General features: G+C 34.6%; 1 protein-coding gene and 1 pseudogene across 1 annotated transcript in view; one reads left to right on the forward strand and one right to left on the reverse strand.

Moving 5' to 3' along the window:
- The window catches only part of Ogg1 (8-oxoguanine DNA glycosylase), a 427234-nt gene that overhangs the window by 301968 nt on the left and 107742 nt on the right, over positions 1–17524 (reverse strand). The gene's annotated exons all lie outside the window — the stretch shown is intronic.
- LOC149413324 (protein I'm not dead yet pseudogene) lies at positions 8671–16950 on the forward strand (annotated as a pseudogene).

A 17524-nucleotide genomic window follows, 5' to 3' on the forward strand; every position in this document is an offset into this window, starting at 1 on the left:
TTCCATAAATGAAAAATAATGCATTTTAATAGTTATTTCAGCTATTTCCTTAAAATTAAAACCGATTGTTAACTTGGCGGCCATTGTTTTGATGTCAAAAATTTTAGGTTAGTTTAATTTTTTCTCTTATTTTACACAAAATATGAACCTATGATCCTAAAATAGGTAGTGAGTTTAGGTTTATTTGCAAAATAAATAAAGAAATACCTTAAAAATACTATTTTATAATAGGTATTATATTAAAACATAAGAAAAGACGTCAAATTCTCTATATATACAAATAAACATGTAAATGTTTGTTTGTTCAAAATCTCAAATCTCCGATAGTTCTCACAACATTGCATTCAAATATGCGTGTGTTTTTATATACCTACACAGTGACAGGTAAAAACATGTTTTTTTTTTGTAAAACAGCGCCATCTGTTGGAGAAACATGTTTTTAATGAAAAACAGCGCCATTCTGTTGGACGTAAAACCTACACATGCTCTTGTTTCTCTATCTGCCCAGAGAGACAGAGCGACAGCAACGCGTGGCGAGGTACAGCTATTAGCTAATAAAATCACATCAATACTACACATTGTTTTCTAACTGGTACACATTTTTTTTTTGTATTAAAAGTGTGTATTAACCGTGTCCCTATTTTTTGTACATATATTTACCTTCTTTTTTTTAAGAAGATAGAAAAAAAAATGATTTCAATTGTTCCATTGTGCCCATCGCTTTTTCAGATAAACAATTGATTGTGAACAGTGATTCGGGTGTTTTTGTGTTCATTTTAGAAAAGTAAGGCCTATCTGCATTAAGCATTAAACAGTAATATTATATAATTAACAAAATGCCAAAGAAATGTGTGTCAAAAGACCAACATTTCATCAAAATTCCATACAAACATGAAGTGTCCAAGCATCAATTAAGTAAACCCATATAAAATTTTGTTTAAAACCTGGAATGAGACATTATTTTTATAGTTATTGAAATTTAATAGATTATGATATGAAAAATAATATTCTACTTGACTTGTGTGCACGCTTATAATAAGCAAGCATGCATTTCTATAAAAAAATATAACAAATAAATTTTAATAAAAGGAATTGCAACGAAAAATTAATTATTGTTAGACAGTTTGCCTGTTCTCAATATGGAAGTGATAGCTCATTGATTATTACATTATAAACATGATCAAAAAAGCGCAAGCCAAACCATCATTTGTGGGAAGGTTACTTTCCTTTTTTTGTCCTGTTTATACCGCCCTAATATCTGAATGTTACAATATTTCAAATAATAAATATCATCTTCTATATTTAGTGAATATATAAAATCTAATCTTCGAAACAATCCCATATATAGCTTGACAAACATTAACAAATTAATTATAATGACTCAAAGCTTAAAGTTCTGGCTAACCTCAAAGCTTTTAAACTTTGCACTTTGAGTTTTAGGTTTAAAAGAGTCTGCATACACAAGTGAAGCATACCGTGACCGTGCTATGACCGAGTCACGAATTACGGGAAAGGTACAAAGCAACACAAGCGACGTTTCGCGCTGTTTGCGGTTGCTTCACACCTTTCCAATAATTCGCATCCCAGTCTTAGCACAGTCATGGGATACTCCGGTTATGTGGGCAGACTCCTTAATCTCTTTCTCCAGTCAGCGCTTTCTCTTGACAACTTTTTTTAAAGATTTATTAGATTGTAAGTACAAAATAAAACAGGAGCACATTATGCTGCAGAGGGAAGAAAAATCTAAAGTATGTATTTTAAAAGATATAAAACCTAGAATAAAAAATATAACACTAGAAGTGCTTTCAATACAAATTTCAAATTCATCCAACCTCCTAGCGTTCCGTCTCACACTCGCGTGAAATCTTAGATTTCCAACGCATTTAAATTACGAAAACACAGTTTTGTATGGAATTGTAGGCCCAAATTCGGAAAATATTTGAATCACGAAAGCACCCACAAGGCACTTCTTGTGCTATTCTTTATTCTATGGTATCAAATATGTATTACATTACGCTCTCATTAATCCGTCATCCCAAAAACCGGGCAAGTTGCCAATTAGTGGAAACGGCGGATTATAGTGCATATATACCAGTACAAAATATGCTAAAAATTAAAACAGGTATTTGATAAAAAACTATCACCACTATCGAACTTTCATAAAATTAAAATTTTTTGGTGTATAAGTTAAGGTGGCATGATTACGCTGGCGAGACGGCAACTTTTGAAAACTAATTCAAACAAGAAACGTGGCAGAACGAAACGAACAGAAACACATGTGGCAGTTGCTGGAATATACAGTGGATTAACCGAAAAACCCTAAAACTAACTAACTAACCATAACGCCGTTTCTCCGCAGGGGTAGGCAGAGAGGACGGACCGCCAAACAACTCGGTCTTGACACTTCTTGCTTTATTCACATTCATACATCGTCTCATACATACTCTTATTCACTTGGTCGTGCCATGTCTTCCTCGGGCGTCCCCGACTTTTGCTACCATTCACATTTGAATTGTATATTCTCCTTACACTCCTTTCTTCGCTCATTCGCTCTACATGCCCAAACCATCTAAGCATCCCTTTCTTGATCTTACTCATTACGCTTACATCAGCCTTGCACTCTTTGCGGATCTCCACATTCCTCACACGATCATACATGGTTTTACCACACATACGCCTCAGGGATCTTATTTCAACAGCATTCAATCTACTTTCATCCTTTCTTTGCCAGTTCCATGCCTCACTTCCGTACATCAGGGTAGGTACCAGCACTCCATTGTGGACTGCTAACTTCGCTTCTTTGGACAATTTTTTGTTAGCGCCAACTGCGTTCAGTCCTCCATTAATGGAGTTACCCTTCTTTCAATATCTCTCACCCTTCCCATCTCTCGTAAACATGCTTCCTAAATACACAAACTCATCCACCTGCTCCAAGTATTTCTCATTCACAGCTATATTGCACACTGTTTTCGTACTTTCTCTTTCAAACACCATTACTTTAGACTTACTTACATTCATCATTAACTCATTCTTTATGCATACTTCGTTCATAGACACGAGAGACTGTAGATCATCTATACTATTAGCAATCAGCACCGCATCATCAGCATACTGTATGCATACATATGTATGCTGAAAACCCTAAAACTAAAATAATTAGCCCTTGTGACTGGTAAAATGATCAGATCTAGCAAGATAGATGTTGTTATAGTAACTGAATGATAACACATGGTAGACTACTGAATTTGACTTACAAACGAATACCGGCGAATTATAGAGCTTGATTTTGTACTTTCAAGTAGTAAAAATAACGGCGAATTATAGTAGTTGTCAGACAATCGAGCGACGGATTACTGAGAGAGTATTGTGTTAGAATTTACCTCTTCGGCATTTTGTGCTCCTGATACAGAAGGAGTCAACAACTCCCAACCGTCTGGACGCAGTCGGAGATTTGAGCTAGAAGCTCATTCTGAAATATAAGGTTTTAGTTTATGGCGCATTCTCACCTGATCTATTATATGAAGTTCTATGGTCAACTTAAAAGAACGAAAATTTAACTTATTTAAGCCCATTTAACTTTGGGTTCCTGTTTCATAAAGAAGCCTGTTCTCATCATTGACCTACAAAGCCCTGGACATAGCATTAGTGCGAATTTGTATGAATGGCATTGAAGCCAAATAATGATATCTTGTAACACAAACTTTTGAAATGATTTGTTTGCAAAGTGGTGCATAATTAACTATTATAATTTTATTTGTGTATTGTTAATGCAGTTACAACGGCTAATATTGATTTGGGGTGTTTGATGAGACCAGGAACGGAATGTCTTTAAAAAATTGTTCTCGAATTGCGAAGTCCAGGGTTTTTTAGGTTAATGCTTCTCACGGATCTATTTTCATGGATTCTTTGCATGTATTTAGTCAGAACTTTGAATGTATTTCAGTAATTGCCTACTTATTTTTGTGTATATAATATTTTGAAGCGCTGTCAACTTCAATAAAATTGAGAAAGGTAAGCTGAATTATTAAATTTATATTTATGAGAACAAAAATATTGAAAGTGAACATTAGACTATTTGAAGAAACATATTTTAATGGAGGAATTCAAACGGGAGTAAGGTGCTTGATAGGATTAACAAATATTTATATGTTTAGAAATTTGAATATTATTATAAAATGAAATTTCGTTGGTGGAAATTAACCATATAGACTTCTAAATGAAGTAATTTAAAGTGAATTAATTATTTTGATCTTTCAACACATTTTGTGATGTGAAATAAGTGTGTTATCAGTAATATTTGTATCCTGGTTACAGAAGAGATTATACTTTGACTGTTTTATATCCAATATACTTAATTCCTATAAGTTAAGTGAATGTATTGTGGACCGTATGCTGCTGTAAATGTGTGTTATGTGAGATGAATATTGTGCTAATTTATATCAGAAATATTAAATGTCTATAAATATTATACTCTTGTGTGTCTCTGAAATGTTTCACTTGAAAAGTAACAATATATTTCAAGTGACTAACCTCGTGTACATGAACATGTACACAAAATGGACAGTGTCCTTTATTTGAAAAACATTTTTTTTAAGACATCATATATTTTCAAGAACAAGAAACTTGAGACACGTGAAAAAGTGAAGATTCTAAAACACGTTTAATAATTATATGTTTTTAATTAATGACATATTTAATGTGAGAAACATGTTTCATGGGAAAAATATATTGTTAATCATTGAAGACAATATTAACGACTTTCAAACAAAAAATGTAAAACAGAAAAATCAAAAAAAATTCATTCGCGTCCAGTGACAGCTCGTGACTTTTGGGTGTAATAGAGTGCTAATACTAAATAAAATGGCATTATTTATGTTTTCGTAGCCTGATGCGTTTGTTTTCGAAAATTCTATTTTTTTATGAAGATTTTCAGGAAATTTTACTCTATTACTCGTAAAAGTCACGAGCCGCTACTGGTCGCGTCTAGCAATTGAACCCAGGACCTCAGCCTTGCAGAGGATTTGCGCCACCACTGAGCTAAATTTAGTCTCCGGAACAAGTCCTTCAGTCATATTTAACTGTATCGTGCTTCGACTAAGAACTACCAACATTATCTTCATTTTCTTGACGCATAATTTTTTTGGCTGCTATCTTTTTCGTTTGAGAGTCGTTAATATTGTCTAATAATTTGAGTTTTACAAATATATTGTTTTTCACTTCAGCTTCACTTATGTAATGTGCATAATAGTCAATGTTTTGGAATTCAAGCGATTTCTCTAGAAATGTATTTTTTCTTCCACATTGTCATAATATTGTTAATTTTGTTTGAGACTCACAATTTTTTTCTCTATATAAATCTACCACTTTGATTTTTTAAATTAAAAAATATTATGTGTTTGAAACTAAAGTTTTTGTTACAACCTGTTTAATACTATGTATAAGGGATGCATTTACTTAATTTAATAATAATTAGTTATTGCTGTAATTAAGTTTTCTTTTATAGGTTGAATGTTTTTAACCAGTATTGGATCCTTAAATATCCTTAATAAAAAACATTAATTTCTAAAAATATTATAATTGATGTAATTATTTATAAAGTATGTTTTGATAAAAAAAACAACATTTCAATGCTGTGCATTATTACCAAGAATAGGAACATATTATTTGGAAATGAAGGAAATAAATTTATTGTGAACAGTCTGTCTATACGAAATACAAATGGATTATAAAAAAAGTATGATTTAGTTTTATTTTTATCTTCCCGTTGGAAAATCACACAGTGAAATCAATAAAAAGTTTAAAAACTTATTTTCCTAATGAAATCAACTTAGTCATAGGCAGAATCTTGCAGGTGAACCTTTCAATTAGTGATTATTATTTAATTACATTTTGTTTCGTAAATATTTTTCAAAAATCCTTAAAATAATGTCTAGAGAAAAGGTTTTTTTTTAAATTTAGACATACAACTTTCCCGGGTTACAAAATAATCTCAGAATATAGAAAATTCACCCTCTTCCATCATTATTAAGTTTAAAGGCGATGCACTACGTGGTAATGCAAAATCATGTGTTTTTGGTTTAAAATTTGGTCGCCTAGAAATGTTTTGGATGCTTTAATTAAATACTGCGAGTAGAATACATCTAGGCCTTTGAAATGATTGAGTATTTTTTACATAAGTCTTTTTATAAGCCCAGAAAAAAATAATTTATAAGGCCTATGAAAACTGCTATAAAGTTCAAAATTTCCTACTTACGAACCCATTTTCGGTTATGGTTTTATTGTATAATGTGGCAAATTAAGTTATTTATAAAATTATCGGAAAACATGTAAATATTTATGCCTGAACATCCACAAAATAAAATAAAAGGCACTTTTTGGCCATGTTTTTTTCTTGCCTAAATCAAAACAGCTGGATGGTGTTAAGCAGGAATTTAAGCCTTATCGCCATCCACGTAAGGAGTGTTATTGATAGCGGCTCGATTCAAAATATTACACGACGTAGTGCATCGCCTTAAGCGGAAAATGTGACTCGCAATGATGTGAAGACTAATCCAATATTCAAAATAATAATTATGTAAAATAATGTTTTAACTTTTTTTAAATAAAATTTTGCCTGCGGCGCTTGTTAGTTTTTTTATTGCAGAAGAAAACATACTTGAAAAGTGGGCGGTGTTCAGAATAAGGCTGGGAACCTCTGGTCCAGATTCTAGTTGAATTTAAAATGGACATAATTATATGGCTAAAAGAAAGTTAAATAAATAAGTACTGCATTAAAATAGAGAGCAAGAACTAATTGGAAATTTTTGAATTTGGATAAAACCACAACAAAGTGTCAACAATATACAAAGTTTATTGACATTTGGTTTGATATCAAATAAAATTCTTTGCCAAATTGTAATGATTAGCAAATAACCAACATGATTCATGTGATAAAAATAATTACCTGAAATGGAAGTCACTGGAAGTATACCATTGTAAATATTTAAAAATGATGAGATAATATCTTCTCTTTCTTGTACTGCAAAACAGTCAATTCTGTTTATGCACGATTTTGACATAACACAGTCAATAATGTTGGTAAATATACAGAAAAATGAAACCCGTCTAACCCTAGAAGCCTAATCTATTTTATAGGTACATAAAGCCTTAACATACGTCTCAGAGGCGTACAGATGTAAATGACAGCCAGTAGGCCAAAATATACCTACTTGTGCCCTATTTTTCGATGGAAAGTTAAGGTTGGTATATAAACTAATAATAAAACACAGTTTTATCAATGAAAAGCACTATCACAGGTATTTATTACAACAAATCAAAAGATTATGCTTATATTCAAACAAAAAAATCATCTTCTTAAAAATCAACTTGAACTTATATTTTTTTTAAATAATCATATATATTTTTAAGATAATTTCTTATTCTTAGGGCAAACATTAAAAGTAATCATGCTTTTAATTACTAGCTATAATTTTAGAGCAATCTACACAGACATCAACTTTGTGCTCAGATAATACATACTGACTTTTTGCACTTAGGTACAGCACAGTAATTTTTACATTCTCTTTTTTTTAGCAGCAAAAAGCGCAGTATTTACGTTTTTTGGGCTCTGGTTCTCCTGCCGGAAGTTTATTACCTGAATCACTGTTTTGCGAAAATTTGACTTATATTTTTAAGTCGGAGTTTCGAGTCTGAATCCAAGGCTTGACCGAATCTGTGCTGAGTTGTTTAATGAATTCTCTTTTGTTTGAGAGTTTATTTGATCATGTTGTGGCCATAAATTACAGCAGAATCAACAAAATCCATGTTTAAGATGCCATTGAAAACAGCCATTGACCATCTATTAGTGCGGTTGCACGACATCGAGGCGCACATTTGATCAAATTAATCTACTCCTCCTTTTGTTTGGTTCTAGACATGAATCATGTCTGGTTTTCCACTTGAATTTTTAATTATTGCATTTTCATCACAACAAGATAAAAGGTAAACCATATTTGCAGGTTTTGGCTTGTACGATAGAAGTGTCAGAGGGCCATCAAAACAAAACTTAGAACTGCCAACAGGTCGAGATCTCTAGTTCTTCAATTTTTCGTGCATTTCCCGCTTATTTGATAGAATAGTGCCCACTAGATTTAATTTGTAATTTGAGCTGGTCTTCGAGAGGACTTTATTCACAGCTGAAGTTCTGTGAGATGATTGACCCTTATTTGTTGACCAAACATCCGGCGTCCATTCTTACCGCGAAGAGTATTTCCAGGAACACGATAAATTCGCCCTGAGTTGGCAGATTGCGAAGCATTAGCAGAATTAGATGCAAGATCGGCTTCTGCAATTTTGAGTCGGCTTCTTCAGAAGGAGCAGATTCTTGTAAAGAGGAAGCCTCTTCAGTTACATAGTTATTCTCATCTACGCTTTGAATGTCGTCCAAACTGGCTGTCCTCGTCTTCAGGAGCTGATTCTCCCAGAGAAAGATTATCTTCTTGGTCTAAGATTTTCAAAATATCGTTACTGTTTAATATATTAGACCATGACATATTGGTATCTGAAACAATGCCAAAATAAACATAAAATTGATGAAAAATTAACGAAAGTAAAAACACATAATCTTAGTTAAAAGTTACACAAAGCCTAAACATACGTCTCGCAGGCGTACTATACCTCGAAAACTCAAAAATGGCTGGACTTACCTTAGTGATACAGGTACCATCGGCGAGCTCCCGTCGGCCACTGGGTTGGTTAAAGAGCACGAGGTGCTAATTTCAACCGTTAGAAAGAGAAATAGAATTTACTATTGTGTGTACGCCTCGCAGGCGTAGATAAGGCTTCTAGGGTTAATATTATTCAAATTAAAATCGGTTGTTTTCTCGGCAGCCGGTGCTATTCTTGTGAATGTTTCAAGATTAGTTTTTTTTTATATTTAACCCAAATTATGGTAAACTTGTCGAATTCCTCTGCTTGCAAAGGCCCATTAAAAAACAATGCTTGATTTAAACTTAAATATCTAATAGAGACAACTATTTAAGTCAGGGGTAGTCAAAATAGGTTTTTAGTTTGTTAGTATGGGTTATTTTATTAATTCATGCGTATGTCCTAACCTTCAAACATAACTTTGATTGATAAAAATGGAAGTTTAATGCATCCTTTACCATCTCCCACGGCATACCAACTAGTTATTTCTTGTAGTTATTAAGTTGAAACCATAATAATAATAATAATAATAATTGGATGACTTGTATAGCGCCGTTTTTGTGCAAAATCACCTCAAGGGCGCTGTACAAACTTATAATACATTTCTACAGTGATCTATGTTATTACTTAACTATTTATGGAGATAATATACAGTACAATACTTACCTGGTAGGTCACTTGAGATTAACACTTAATTAACATTATCTAATTGTTTATTAGCGAAATTTAGATACAGGATTTAGGACATAATTAGAAAATTGAATATAACTGGACTTTCTCTTAGGAATGGTATATTTAATTTAAGGGTACGACAGCTTAAAAAGTTAAGTTTTTAGTTTAGACCAGAATTCTGTTGGACTTGTTATGGATCTTAGTTCCGGAGGGAGTTTATTCCAAGCCTTCGGCCCAGATACTCCGAAAGCGCGATCACCAAACTTAGTATTTGGCTTGCGCTTAGGTTCTATCAGTCTGCCTACAGCTGATGATGTGGTGATCTAAGAGTTGACTGCCTCAGATCAGTATTTTCTGGGACGCATAGTTCAGAGATGTAGGGTGGGTCCATTTCATTGTTGGATTTAAACACCATCCAGCAGAGTTTGTACTGGATTCTTTCAGGGCACTGGAGCCAGTGAAGGTTACGAAGGTGTTCTGAAATGTGCGAATATTTTGAAACCCCGTTTATGAGCCGTGCTGCTGCATTAAACACTGATATTTTGGATGGCTGGCATAAATGCCGTTGCAGTAATCGTGCTATTTATAATTTTTTTGCACATTAAACGTGCTGCGGAATTCGACAAGTTTATCCAAAATATTAACCTGAGAACGTAAAATAAGTTTCATCATTTGGGTTTAGTAAAAAAACATTGCATTAATATTATTATGTCAAAATATAGCTTGAAAAAAAATTACAATTTTATTTTAACGAAATAGCATTATTGACACAAAGTGTTTTTAAAATAAGATATGCCTATTAACCATGTCCCACTTTTCTGTAAATTTACCATAAAATGTAATGGTAATATATCTTACAAGAATCATAGTCACCATGGTTATTCAATCTATACATGGATAATTGTATGCAAGAATTGAAATAGGTGGGATTCGGTGCGAATTTGAGTAATTTGAAAGAATGTTGCCTGTTGTATCCTGATGATGCGGTGCTGATTGCTAATAGTATATATGATCTACAGTCTCTCGTGTCTATGAACGAAGTATGCATAAAGAATGAGTTAATGATGAATGTAAGTAAGTCTAAAGTAATGGTGTTTGAAAGAGAGAGTACGAAAACAGTGTGCAATATAGCTGTGAATGAGAAATACTTGGAGCAGGTGGATGAGTTTGTGTATTTAGGGAGTATGATTACGAGAGATGGGAAGGCTACCCTGATGTATGGAAGTGAGGCATGGAACTAGCAAAGAAAGGATGAAAGTAGACTGAATGCTGTAGAAATGAGATCCATGAGGCGTATGTGTGGTAAAACCATGTATGATAGTGTGAGAAATGTGTTGATCTGCAAAGAATGCAAGGCTGATATAAGCGTAGTGAGTAAGATCAAGAAAGGGACGCTTTGATGGTTTGGGCATGTAGAGCGAATGAGCGAAGAAAGGAGTGTAAGGAGAATATATGATGCAAATGTGAATGGTAGCAGAAGTCGGGGACGCCCGAGGAAGACATAGCACAGTCAAGTGAATCAGATACTTGAGTCGGGCCATGTCAAGAGTCAGAATAATAGAAGAGTATGTATGAGACGATGTATGAATGTGAATGAGGCAAGAAGTGTGTGCCAAGACCGAGTTGTTTGGCGGTCCGTCCTCTCTGCCTACCCCTGCGGTTAGTTGGCATAAGGTTGTATTCAATGCTATAAGCAATAAAAGATTGTGCTTTCGATGGTTTGAGGGTTGCGGAATCAGAACCAGATCTGCGACTGCTGGAGAGGATCGGGCTCTTCATCCGGCTCTACTGGAAGACACTTCTGCTGTTCATATTTCCTGCGGCCACTTCTCCCATCATCATATATAACTATACTCCAGTAAGCATTTTAACCTTTTCTTCGATCTGAAGATGTTATTTATTGTTAGACTGGAAGACACTCCTGCTATCATAGTTCCAGGGGGTCAAGCATAGTGAAATCAATAACTTTATAATATCGGATTGATAGGCATAATTACCGATGATTTTATACCTATTTCCCGAGAACAGTCGCGTTATTGATATCTAGACAAATCAGAAATCGACATACGCTGGGAAAACTGGATGTATTTTCTATGAATTCACATTCCTTAATATCAGACGGCTATGTAAAAGTTAAAAATACTAATAAATTGACAATGTCGAATTGAAATAATAACTTCAATACACATTGGCATTCTGCGTGTACTTTTTTACACTAAAAAGGGAGTTAATTAAGTTCATGAGGTATTTAGTAGTTGGATATTAGGCAACTTTATGCAAAAATATACTAGCATACCTTTTCAAACACAAAACTTCTTTTGACAATGTTCAAACTGCTCGTGATACTAGAACCAAAGGACAATATCTCTTACAAATCCCTTTCGCTAAAACAACTTTTGGCCAGAGAAATTTTAGATATTTTGCAACAAGGCTATATAATGCTCTCCCATTAGCCATTAGACTGAACGAATTTTTTTCGAAATATAAAACAGACAATCAAGTCTTGGATCATCAGCCAAGACAGATCCAAGATCAAAAATTTTGTAAAAATTTCCTCATAAGTATGTACTCCAACTAGATGCTGATTAACCTTTTCTCTGCGGGAGACGCACGCCTGCGACGCACTGTACATGCCCTGTACGCGGGTGGCACATCTGTGCGACGCAAAGTTTCTTCGGCGTTATGGGTATGAAACATGCTTGAGCACGGTAAAACTTATACTCTTAAAAAATCTCACATCTTTACACTACTGACATCTTACGATATTTATCCATAATACGTATCCTAATCATCGATACAAAGATTTGAAGGGATCTTCCAACTCAGAGCGAAAAATGAATCAGTTTGAATTCTTCCCGCGTCTTTACACACGTTATTGCGCAGGCGCATTTTATAAGATTCTCAAACAGAGACGCTCGCCGTGTAGATTACATTGTTTTATCGAATTATTGTTTGCTTTTTCGTGGATATGAACTATTTTAATTACAGTGTACATTAAATCTAATTTATCATATTTTAAAATAAGTTCAGTTACATACATTCATTCAAACTATTGAAGAAATATAAAATATCGTCAGTGTTAGATTATTTTAAAATAAAGATACGTGGTTAAAACTTTTTTATAGTGAAAAATCAAGTGTAAAGTTGTACAAGTTTGACTTTTTATCAATTCTTGAAAGTATTTTTATTGCCAAAATACAAAATGTCGGGTCGTGGTCTTAATGACGAAGAAATATTTGGTGCTACTTTAGAAATAGATTCAGATTTTGAAATTAGTGACAGTGATGTCGATAATAATTGCGAAGCTGCTGAAATACATGAAAGCCATGATTCTGCCGTTATGCGTTGAGAACTGTTTCAAAATCACGATAAAAAAATATATTGAGTGATACATATTTACGGTGACATAATAACAGAAAAATTATCATAATAAATTCATTATTTTTGTAAATTTAAGTGTAGTTATTTTTTATTATATGAACCTTTTTAAGTGTGTCAATATTTCATGTATCCAGTCAAACGCGACATCGCACCCATAAATCAACCACTTACATCGCACCACAGTTGAAGAGCTCTACTCCGGCATGTTTATAATCATGTGTATCGTTAACCTTGAAATAAACATGGCCGCCCGGGCATACCATATCAGTTACATTATGAATATATACTTCGAATTTTTATCAAGCCCCATTGATGTTCGGATTGTTTATTTATACTTGAAAAGATAATTCAAGACATAAGCGACGTATTTTTTAAAACAAATTTTAAAATCCATGCGTGATTATTGTTTAAAGTCATAAATTAGATTGATAATAAATAGCCCCGCGTGTGAACGAAGTGATACAAATTAATGACGCATAGAAAAGGTTAACCAATTTTTTTTTTTTTTAACTTCCGATTTAGTTGTCTGGGTTAAATCTTCCCCAAAGGAAAAACTTAACCCTTCCACTCACTTTTCCACAAATGATCATCTAGTCAGTCAACATTATGTAAGTGCATTATATAAGCAAAATAAATACAAAACAATACAAGAACAACACGTCAACTCACCAGAGATTGAATGGGAAAATAATTCACCGACTCCAGATATTTTCATATCAGAGGGTTCGGCTCGGTAGAACTTCTAACAGGGCCTATAAATCCTACTGATCCCTCAACATAAATATTTAAAAAATCTTTTGTTATCCTACATGTATTCAAAATGACCGACTTTTGCATCTTTATATATAATTTTTTTGATAGGTCTAATACGCCTAAATTTTTAATTAGAGAGCTAGGTATAATGCCAGTAGCCGAAATAACGAATGGTAATATCATTTATCACTATTATTTACTATTTTTTATCATTTTCATATTGTCATTTAATGTTATGAAATATTGTATGTATCATGTATCAAATAATATGTAAACATTAATTTATGTACTCAATACGTCTGTCTTGACACAGGTTTATCCTAGTGATACAGACATCGAAAATAAACCTGTAAAAAAAAATTTATATTGCTAATAAAAAAAATAAATAAATAAAAAAAGTCATAACTGACAACTTTGGTTTCTCAAGGCTATAACAGAGTCAACTGATCTAATCTTAAATGAATTAATTATCTAAGATGTCATGGATTATGGATCGTATATATGATTTCTTTCAATTCTAAGAGCTTAGTTAGTCAACATCCATTCATTAATAAGCCAGTTATTTTGCATAACGAATGACATTATCCAAAAATTTATGCATATTGACAGCATATCCGACACCTTGGAGGCCGCGCTAAAAGCAGCGGCTTTTGTCTACCGACTGTCTGTAGGGCTATATCAATCGTAAATAAACTGTTAGCAGACTCTAGCAAATAGCAATCTCTGTGGCAGAGTGCTTCTGACCCAGAGGTCACAAATACTTGGATGCTACCGTAACATAGCACAAACTAAACCAAGCCGTCTGCTAATGTCTAGATCAGAGCTTCCCAAACTTTTTTGCCCCGTAGACCACTTGCCGAATATTGAATTTTCCTCAAACTATTAACGTCCCATGTGATAATCATTTATTTTTTAGTAAAAAATAAATGATTCCCTTCCCTTGCCTGCCCAACAACCGGGTGGCGGTATAGTTGCTCTGTCTTTACATTGTGCAGACAGGGGCACCCTTGTGAGGTATTACACCAAATGAAAATGAAGCAAGATAAGCAATGGGGTAGCTGGCCCTACAGAACTGCCCCTTAAGTTCTTTGTCAGTGCTTATTCCGATCAATTCTTCTTGTCACATGATATCCGATTCTTCAATGTTGCATTTCCATAGTCAAAATGTCCTCAAACTTAGTTTTGAAGTCTGTGTGAAGTACATTTAAATGTTGAACGTCATTATTACCCTGGACGTTTTTCAAAAACAAGTTGGGGAACTAGGAAAATTTGCGGCTTCCAATGTCCAATGTTTTGCATGAATATATTAATTCTGATGAGAAAGGATTGTATACTTTATTTATATACCTCAATTAACAACTTTACGAAATATAAAAATACAAATATCAAATAAGTAATTTCTCAGTCTATTATATTTGTGTTAGGTCTATTGTGTCATTTACGGAACTCCTAAATGTTGACTTGAGGTAAATGGGGGTCTACTCGTATGTACCCCCATTTGAATCTCGTGGACCCCCAAATTTTTTTCTCGCTGACATAAACCCCCAGCATTCCGATATCGACCCCTGGGGGTCCATATAGACCACTTTGGGAATCTCTGGTCTTGATGGTCTGCGATGCAAAAGTCCCCTCTCCGAACTAAATGGGACTTACTACTACATTTTATATAACTACTCTAAACCAAAATATGATTCGATTCCAGGATTACCAACTGATCTACCTGATGACAATCATGGCCTTCTTCTGGGCGTTGACCCTGCTGCCGCTGCCCATCACGGGCATGCTGCCCCTCGTGCTGTTTCCGCTGCTCGGCATTATGGACTCGGACAAGACCGTGGCGGCTTACACACGCGAGATCATCATCATGTTTGTGTGTGCGCTCATCATCGCTCAGGGCATCCAGAACTCCAACCTGCCTCGAAGGCTGGCGCTGGGGGTGATTAAGTGTGTCGGGTGTTCGCATTATAGGTGAGATTATTTAATTAATGGCTTTATTTTACTTTACTGAAAATAAAACTATTAACATCTAATGGTAATAAATTAATAAGAGGAAGATGCTTATTTGGTTCGGACGGTTCTTTGACAAAACAGAACATTGAAGAAAAAGACGAAACCTAATCTAACCTATTCTTTTACCATATTCTGTTTGGTCACAGTTCTGTTTTATCCCTTTACCAGTTAGGACATGTAGAGTGGATGAACTGAGAGATGAGTGTCAGGAAAACATGGCATGATTAACACGTTCCCAGACGAGCATGCTATAGCATTCGCATTGGATAGTTTAATTATGTTGCGGATGCTATAGCATTCGAAGTTTATTAAGTTTTTTTGTTGCAGTTGCTTTATCCTTATAAAATATAGGTAGTCTATTTCTTACTGTCACTGCTGACACAACCACAGATCGCTTACTGTCACATGAGACCTTTTCTGCACACAAAGATAAAACAGTGTTTACCCCTTCCCCTACAGCTCGCCCGGCATACCCGCGTGGTGGCGTATGCTATAGCATGCGTCAAATGTATTGAGATACGTCTGCTAGAGCATTCGCGTCGCACTTGATGGTGTTGGTTGGTACGTATCATGACGGAAATGCTAGAGCATTCGCAAAAATCTAATACAAAAAAATAGTGCCAAAGTAGGGTGACTCACTGCCCGTGAACATGTTAACTCCTTTGTGCGCCATCTGATTCTATTTTCATAATAACTTACTTATTTTTTGCAATGCTTGAATTGCACCGTCTTACCTGTAGACATTCAAATTGATAGAGCAGCCAATTAGGGAAAGGGTAACAAACCTAGTTGCGCGGAGTGGGGGAGGTGGCGTGATCGTCTCCCTTTCTCTGATTTGTCAATAAATGAATCTGACAGTATACAGACAACTCTGCAGCTGCTTATAAAACCTAACTTCAAATCCCAAATTGGGTAAACAAAAGTTTGGGCTTATTCCCAAAATTGAATATTTTGTTACACTATTTATTTAGATATTTTTACAAATGCAAAGCAGTTAATTTAAAATCGAACTTTTAGATCCTGTATACAAAAGTTTCACTATTTTACTGCGCTGCAAAACTTTGCCTTACTTAAATTTCCTTATCCGAGGCCGTCGTCCCTTAGAAATCAGCATAAACTGAGTGCTTTAAAACCCTGCATAGAAAAACTAAATTCATTATGTAAGCTAATGGTCAGCAGAGCAGTCAATTGAGGGACTACGGTGCCTAGGAGCCTACTCTTACAGCATTCGGTTTACGTTGACTCCTCACCGACCCATGCGACGACGAGAAAGCCTTGGAGGAATTATGTAAGTAGGTACTTTTTTTTTAAATTTTCAGATTAATCTACAGCCTGTCTTTTGTGACAATGTTCCTGTCCATGTGGATCTCCAACTCCGCTGCCACCTCCATGATGCTGCCAATCACCATGTCCGTGTTGGAAGTACTGGAAGAAGTAACACTATATTAACTATACTAAGGGGGTATTTCACAATGTCGGGCTAAATATCTGACTAGCCATCCGTTGGCTGGCTTTAAAGATCAGAATAACTTCGTTATTCAACGGCGACCGTTTCACCATTGTTTCCGAGCTTCCGGATAGATAACACTCGAAATAGTCTGGCAACATCGCAAAATGTTTGCAGTTACTCCATCTACTGCCACGGCTGTCATGCGTCACAGTCCGCACACCGCAAAGTGTGCATTTTGTTGGTTATGTTATGTTGATTATTAGGTCATTTTAGATAGATTCGTGTCGAATTAATACATTGTTTCTTATTTTGAACACAATCAAATAATTCAGGATGGATCATACAAGCATTCAAATTCATTCAACAAAATTCGACTCACTTCTCCGCTGTCAAACTCGGAATTTTTTGACGCCATCTTTGATTCGAGGAATAGCGCCTAACGTCTGGTTCGAGCACTGATTAGTCAAATCGAATTTTAACCCAAGCGTTAGCGTTATTCAGATATAGTGAAAACGAAAAAATGACTAATCTGCGGATTAGTGCTTAGTCAGAACATAATCAGAGATAGTGAAA

This window comes from Hesperophylax consimilis, chromosome 22 (genome assembly GCF_061612785.1).
Source record: "Hesperophylax consimilis isolate HC1 chromosome 22, BYU_Hcon_1.0, whole genome shotgun sequence".
Classification (NCBI taxonomy): domain Eukaryota; kingdom Metazoa; phylum Arthropoda; class Insecta; order Trichoptera; family Limnephilidae; genus Hesperophylax; species Hesperophylax consimilis.